We start from the raw sequence: 6,842 nt of genomic DNA on the forward strand, positions 1-6,842 counted from the left end.
TAAATGTGAATGCAATAAGGATATTTTATAATATATGAGAATGTTATTGGTGCTATAGAAAAAGAAAATGCAGAGGAGGGCAATAAAGATCAGCATTTACATTGAGAGAATAAGCAGGACTCATATTGGGCTTTTCCTGAGTGCAGTGTGGAGCCATTGTTGGGTCCTGAGTAACAGAGGAACAATGGTTATAATATTGAGAAAATAAAGACAGTCTCTCATGTTCAACAGCAGGAAAAGAGTTTAAGACTTTGAAGTTAATAAACCCCATGGAAGAATATAAAGTCTTTACTTATAATAAGATACGAAATAAAAGATAAATATATTTCTGTATTAAAATCATGAAAACTAGAAAAGATAAAACAAAATTGATTATAATTTTTTCATCATATTAAAGTGAGAGATGATTAGTGAGAAAAAAAAAAGAAGTACACTTCCGCATGCATACAATGTGTGTATTTACCTTACCAAGTGGCAAAATGAAAAAAAAAAAAAAGGGAAAGAAAATCTTTAGATCAACCAACTAAGTCTTCCTTCTAGTAGAGCACTGTCTCAAGGTTACCATGACATACACTCCTATATTCTTCTTTACATAAACTACAGGTAGATACATTCAGGTCAATACACAGCAAAATTAAATCCTTCTTAAGGTCATAAGAGTTCTTTCACCTTGGACTTCTTTTTTGCCACCCTTACGTTTTATAAAGGTAGGTAATTTAAGGTCCTTCTAACTCTAAAAATCTGTGGCTCTTTGGTATTTTTGTAATGAATTTAGCCTTAAACTCCTGACCTCTATTGCTTTAGCACCAAGGATAAGGCTCAGGCGTTATCAGGATAGACAGGAAGAAGAGCTACATAGAATTAACAGACTTCAACTAGATCTGCTATTCTCCTATTTTAAAAATAAAAATGCAACAGAAGGCTCCAAGGTCAAAATCTCCTGTACTCGGCCCTTCTCCATGAACAACTTCTTCATATACTCACGCAAACCCTTTGACCCCTAAGAAGCCAGCAGCATCAGTAATTATGTCTCAAAACAACTCTTTATATGGTATCCACTCTATAATGGATTCAGAGACATGAATAAAACATCTTAATTCTCAAGTATTTCTTTTTAAATTAATTTTTGAAAGAAAAATATCTTGTAAAGAAAGGAGATTATTTTTGAGGCTCTTGCATAGAAGGATATAGTTTTCATGGCCTATCTTGTTAAAAATGTTCTAGTACCCATCTGATGCACACTTATTTATGGATTTTAGACTAAAAGCTCTTTTTTTGCCAGTTTTCTTCACAAGCACTTATCTCGACATCCTCATTAGGTGATTTTTCTCTTTTCTTTTTTGTTGAGGCCTAGCCATGCCCTTGGTACTCTCTTTTGTTCCATGCTGCAAAAGGAATGGTTTTAAAGGCTCCCTCTCCACCAGTCCCACCTTTTTTTTTTTTTTTCTTTGTAATTAGCCTTATTTGAGGACCAGGGAAGCAAAAGACTGGAAAGAAATACAAAAACTGTTGAACAAAAGATACGATGTTCTTTACCCCAACCATATGCTGTATAGCTCGTGTACAACCTGGGTCAGATGATTCGCATATATGCCTTTAAAATGAAAAGAGAAAGAAAAAAGAAAGAAAAAGAGAAAGCACTGACTTACACAGCAGCTGCATTGGTATAAACAGGCTGGGAGTAAATGTCATAGTGAAAAGAGAATAATACATTTTATCTTCATTGCAAAAGTAATTCACTTTAAAACCAAAGAACATGATGAAGCTCCTTAGCTGATAACAATGCTTGCAGAAATCCATTTGAAATATCTTAATATTAATTTTGCTTTAATTGGGAAGAGAGCAACACTGCTTTTTTCAAACTCTGAGCAGTCTTTGTCACTTGAGCCACACACAGGTGGAATTGTCCAGCTAAGTCCTTTGGTTTTGATGCAGCGATGATTAATGAAATAATTTTTTTCTGCCTGCTCTTTTCCTTAAATCATTAGTTAAAAACCTGTGTCTAAGTAGAGGGCCAAAGGATTTATGCCAGCCTTGTCTCTAGAAGTAAAACTCTAGCTTTCAGAAGATTAAAATTCATGAATACCAGCTGGCTATTCGGCCTGGAATAGTGTTACTCCTCAAAAAGAAAAACAAGAGGTATTCATGCCAATTAAATTCCATGAGAATGACCATCAAGGACACTTTTAATGGGGCAAGTGCTGCAAAAAATGAAGACTGAGGGTTGTCAAGAACCGATCTGTCTTCTTCCCCACTCTACCCCATAAAGTAAAAATTTGAAGGTTATCGGATTGTAGGCTTTGTTTGTTGTTTGTTTCTTTGTATTCCATTTTGGTTAGGCAAATATTAATGACCCAACAGGAAACATAGAGCATACTCTAACTGGCTAATTTAAGGAGAGTTCAGTAAATGGACTATTTTTATGAAAGTGTAAAAGGGTTTTAGAAAACTCAACATGGTGTGGTGTTGGTAGCCATTACCACCCCTCAGCCTGAAGCAGCAAAAAGAAGAAATCATTATCAAGATCTAGAGAGGTAGCTATATGAAATGAACTACGGCTTTTTGAAGAGACCTGTAGCCAGCCCACAATGACCTGGCAATGCAGAAGTTAGAGGAACAAACACCCAACCCTTCTCACTTCCTGCCCTCTGGTTTTCTGCAGATGCCTCCCATTAGCTAAGCCCCACTAAAAACCAAAGGGCAAGGGAAGCTGGTGATGCCATCCTACAGATCAGCCTCCCCAGAAAAAGAACAGGTGAATGGGGAATCAGGAGAGGCAAATAGAAGCTATCCATTTTTTCTTTTTTAAAGTCCCAGGTAAGTACCTCTTTCTCTCTCTACTTTTCTCTATAGACAGGTGTGTATTCCCCTTACGTTTCCTTTGCCTTAATGTAAAATAAGTTTAATGAAACTCTTTTAGGGAACAATTCTAAACAGCAAAGCTAGTCTTCTTAATCATGTTAATAGGTCTCAAAGAGCTCAACGTTAATGCCCCCCTCTTCACCCACTACTGGGTAGAAAGTCATTAATGAAATGGTCATTTCATTCAACAAATATTTATTGAATACTTACCAAATACATCCCAGGCACCATCTAAGAGCATGGAGTGACCAAAAGTAAATCAAATAAGGATCCCATCACTAGCATGTATCTTTGGATTCCTTGCATCCCTTTCTGATTTCCTCTGTTGTGTGTACTCAGCCACAAGATGGTGCACATGGCCCAAGCCTGCCAATCAACATGTTCTTTTCTTCTGGTAGCGTGATGGGTTCAGGATGGAATAATTATCTAAGATAAGAGTCTTATTTGGGACTTTTCTGCCATATTTATCAAGAAAGAAGTACCTTTCAAAATGAATTGTTCAGTAAAAAGTGTTTGGAAAAAAATGTCTCTAGGAAGGATGAGACCAAATTGAGATGAGCAGTACTGAGAATAAGAGAAAGAGACTGAGCCTCTGGATCCAGCCATGCCTGAAGCCTGTCAGATTTTTCAGTGTTCTGAGAATCTATCTTATTAAAAAGAAATTATCTTGTTTTGCTTAAGCTGTAACTTTATCCTTTACAAGGAAATGAATCTTGACTAATGCCTTATCCTCAAGAAGGTTATATGTAATAGGGAAGATAGGTAGGTAAGTAAAACACAAAATACAAATTTACAAACGGCATTTTAAAAAGATGAAGAGTTTGGGGAGGCTCGGTTTATATATAGAAGTAATTATCTGAATAATCAATGAAATGAAGATGCCATTTGAACTGGGCCCTAAGTCACAGAAAAAATGCAAACGTGCCTATATCTGAGGGTGGGGAACAGAGGCGGCAGATGTGGTGTAGTATTTTTTGTGTTTGCATTTCACAAAGAAAGACTGGTGGGAAAAAATGGAAACATGTTACAATTTATTCCTAGTGAGTACACATTTTTTTTTTAAAAAGTATGTGACTCTAAGATCATAGAGTAAATTACTAAAAGCATTTCACTTTTTATAGCAGACTATGAATCATTTGGTTGTTTTTCTTTTTTTTCCCTCATGTTTGTAGTTTTCAAACTGCATTTTTGTACTAAGGAGAAAATAGATTTTTTTAAACAATAAAGAGAAAATGCCAAAATCAATTATAAGGGGAGAGGAGAGTCACAGTTAATGTCAAGTTTTTAAAATGTTAATACTCAAGTCCACTTAGTTTTGAATTAAGACTAAAGATGCATTTTAAGACTAAAGATGCATTTTTAAGATACTCTTAAAAGTATGCCCACAAATTCAAGGGTAGAATTAGTGGAGGCCCCTGCAAATCCGGGCTTCAAACCACTCACAGCTTTTACAGGTTGCCCAAGATCAAATTCTGCGTAGAGACACTTGTTTAACACTTTACTGTCACGCTAGGAAACTTGATTTTAGCACACCATTTTATCAAAGAGAGTCCAAAAAACTCAAGTAATATAGTTACATGAACCTAATAAAACCATCAGAACTGAAAAATTCAAGCAGACTGTGCAACGGTTGGAGCTGCCTAAAACCTGGTAAGAGTTTGAGCATTTCCTTTACATGAGAGACGAATGGATTTTATTTGTTTAACCCTGAACACCACGAACTGTGAATGGGAAAAGCGACAATCTTCTGTCACTCCTGGAAAATATAGAAGAGGCCTCCACTGTCTCTCAGATGCCATTATTTTATAGTTATTCTGAATTTGGATAACAAGTTCTGGGCATCCTTCCTGCCCAACCAGCTTTAATCTTCTCAACAGATTTTTTTTTTCCTTCCAGTTCTATGTGGTACTTACTACCCTCTGAATTGCTGGAGGTATGGGAAAGAAGGCAGACAAGGAATTGGGATCGTCATGATTTAAAATTTAAGACAATCTTATGTGGCATCACAAAGATTCTTTCTCAGTTTAAATTTTCTATTTACTATTGACTTCAGATATTAATTGCTGTTTTACAGCAACTTCTTATGGTTCTAAATGAAATATAATATCCTTTTTACAAAATTCTAAGTGTGCACTAGTAAGTTAGATAGGTATATACAAACTGACTTTTTAACAAATAGAATTCCTCATTTCAAATTTTGGAGTGGGCTGAATAGTTTGTTAACTTCACTATGCTGTTAAGAAAAACTCAGAATCTTAAGAATCTTGCTACTGTAAATAGAAAAAAAAAGAGAGAGAGGGACAAAATAGTATCCAGAAACAAACCCAGGTTACATTCAAGAAATGTCAATTTTTATTTTTTCACATTTTTCTTCAAACTTTTAAAATTTTAATGCCAGTATAACTAACATACAGTGTTTTGTACCATATAGTGATTCAACAATTCTATACATTTCTTAGTGTTCATTGTGATAAGTGTCCTCTTAGTCTTCTTACCTATTCCTCCCAAGCTCCCCACCTCTCATCACTGATGGCTAACAGCAGTTTGTTCTCTATAGTTAAGAGCCATTTTTTGGTTTGTCTCTTTTTTTCTTTGTTCATTTGTTTTGTAACTTAAATTCCACATATGAGTGAAATCATGTGGATATAGTAGTGACTGACTTAGTTCACTTAGCATTATATCCTCAAGATCCATCCATGTTGTTGCACACGGCAAGATTTCATTCTTTTTGATGATTATAGATCATCATATAGATATACGATATAGATATATGTTATATGGTATGTATTATATATACTAATGTATATATACCTCTTCTTCTTTATCTATTCATCCATCCTTGGAGACTTGGGTTGCTTTCATATTTGGGCTATTGTAAATAATGCTGTAATAAACTTAGGAATGCATATATCTTTTCAAATTAGTGTTTTCATATTCTTTTTTTTTTTTAATACCCAGTAGTAGAACTACCGGATCATATGGCAATTTTATTTTTAATTCTTTGAGGAACTTCCATACTGTTTTTTAAAGTGGCTGCACCAATTTGCATTCCCACCAACAGTACACAAGGGTCTCTTTTTCTCCACATCCTCACCAACACTTGTTGTTTCTTATGTTTTTGAGTTTAGCCATTCTGACAGGGGTGAGGCGATACCTCGTTATGCTTTTGATTTGCATTTGCCTGATGATTAGTGATGATGAGCATCTTCTCATATACCTGTTGGCCATCTGTATGTCTTCTTTAAAGAAATATCTGTTCATGTCTACTGCCCATTTCTAACTGGATTTTGGGGTTTTGGTGTTGAATTGTGTAACTTCATATATTTTGGATACTAATTATTTATCAGATATGTCATTTGCAAATATCTTCTCCTATTCAGCAGTTTATCTTTTAGTTTTGTGGATTGTTTCCTTTGCTGTGCAGTAGCTTTTCATTTTGATGTAGACCCAATAGTTCATTTTACTTTTGTTTCTCTTGCCTCGGGAGACATATCTAGAAAAATATTGCTGTGGCCAATGTCAGAGAGATTGCTACCTGTCCTTTCTTCCAGGATTTTTATGGTTTCAGGACTCACATTTAGGTCTTTCACCCATTTTGAGATTACTTGTGTGTATGGTGAAAGAAAGTAGTCCTATTTCATTCTTTTGTATGTTGCTGTCCACTTTTCCTAACACCATTTGTTGAAGAGACTCTTTTTCCCATTGCATATTCATGCTTCCTTTATCAAAAATAAGTTGGGGACATCTGGGTGGCTCAGTTGGTTAAGCGTCTGCCTTCAGCTGGGGTCATGAACCCACGGTCCTGGAGTCAAGTCCTGCTTCGGGCTCCTTGCTCAGCGGGGAGCATGCTTCTCTCTCTGCCTCTGCCTGCTACTCTGCCTGCTTATGCTCTCTCTCTCTCTGACAAATAAATGATTAAATAAAATCTTAAAAAAAAAAAAGAGTTAAACTGACCATATAATCATGAGTTCATTTCTGGG

The sequence above is a fragment of the Lutra lutra genome, chromosome 1, assembly GCF_902655055.1.
Source record: "Lutra lutra chromosome 1, mLutLut1.2, whole genome shotgun sequence".
NCBI lineage: Eukaryota > Metazoa > Chordata > Mammalia > Carnivora > Mustelidae > Lutra > Lutra lutra.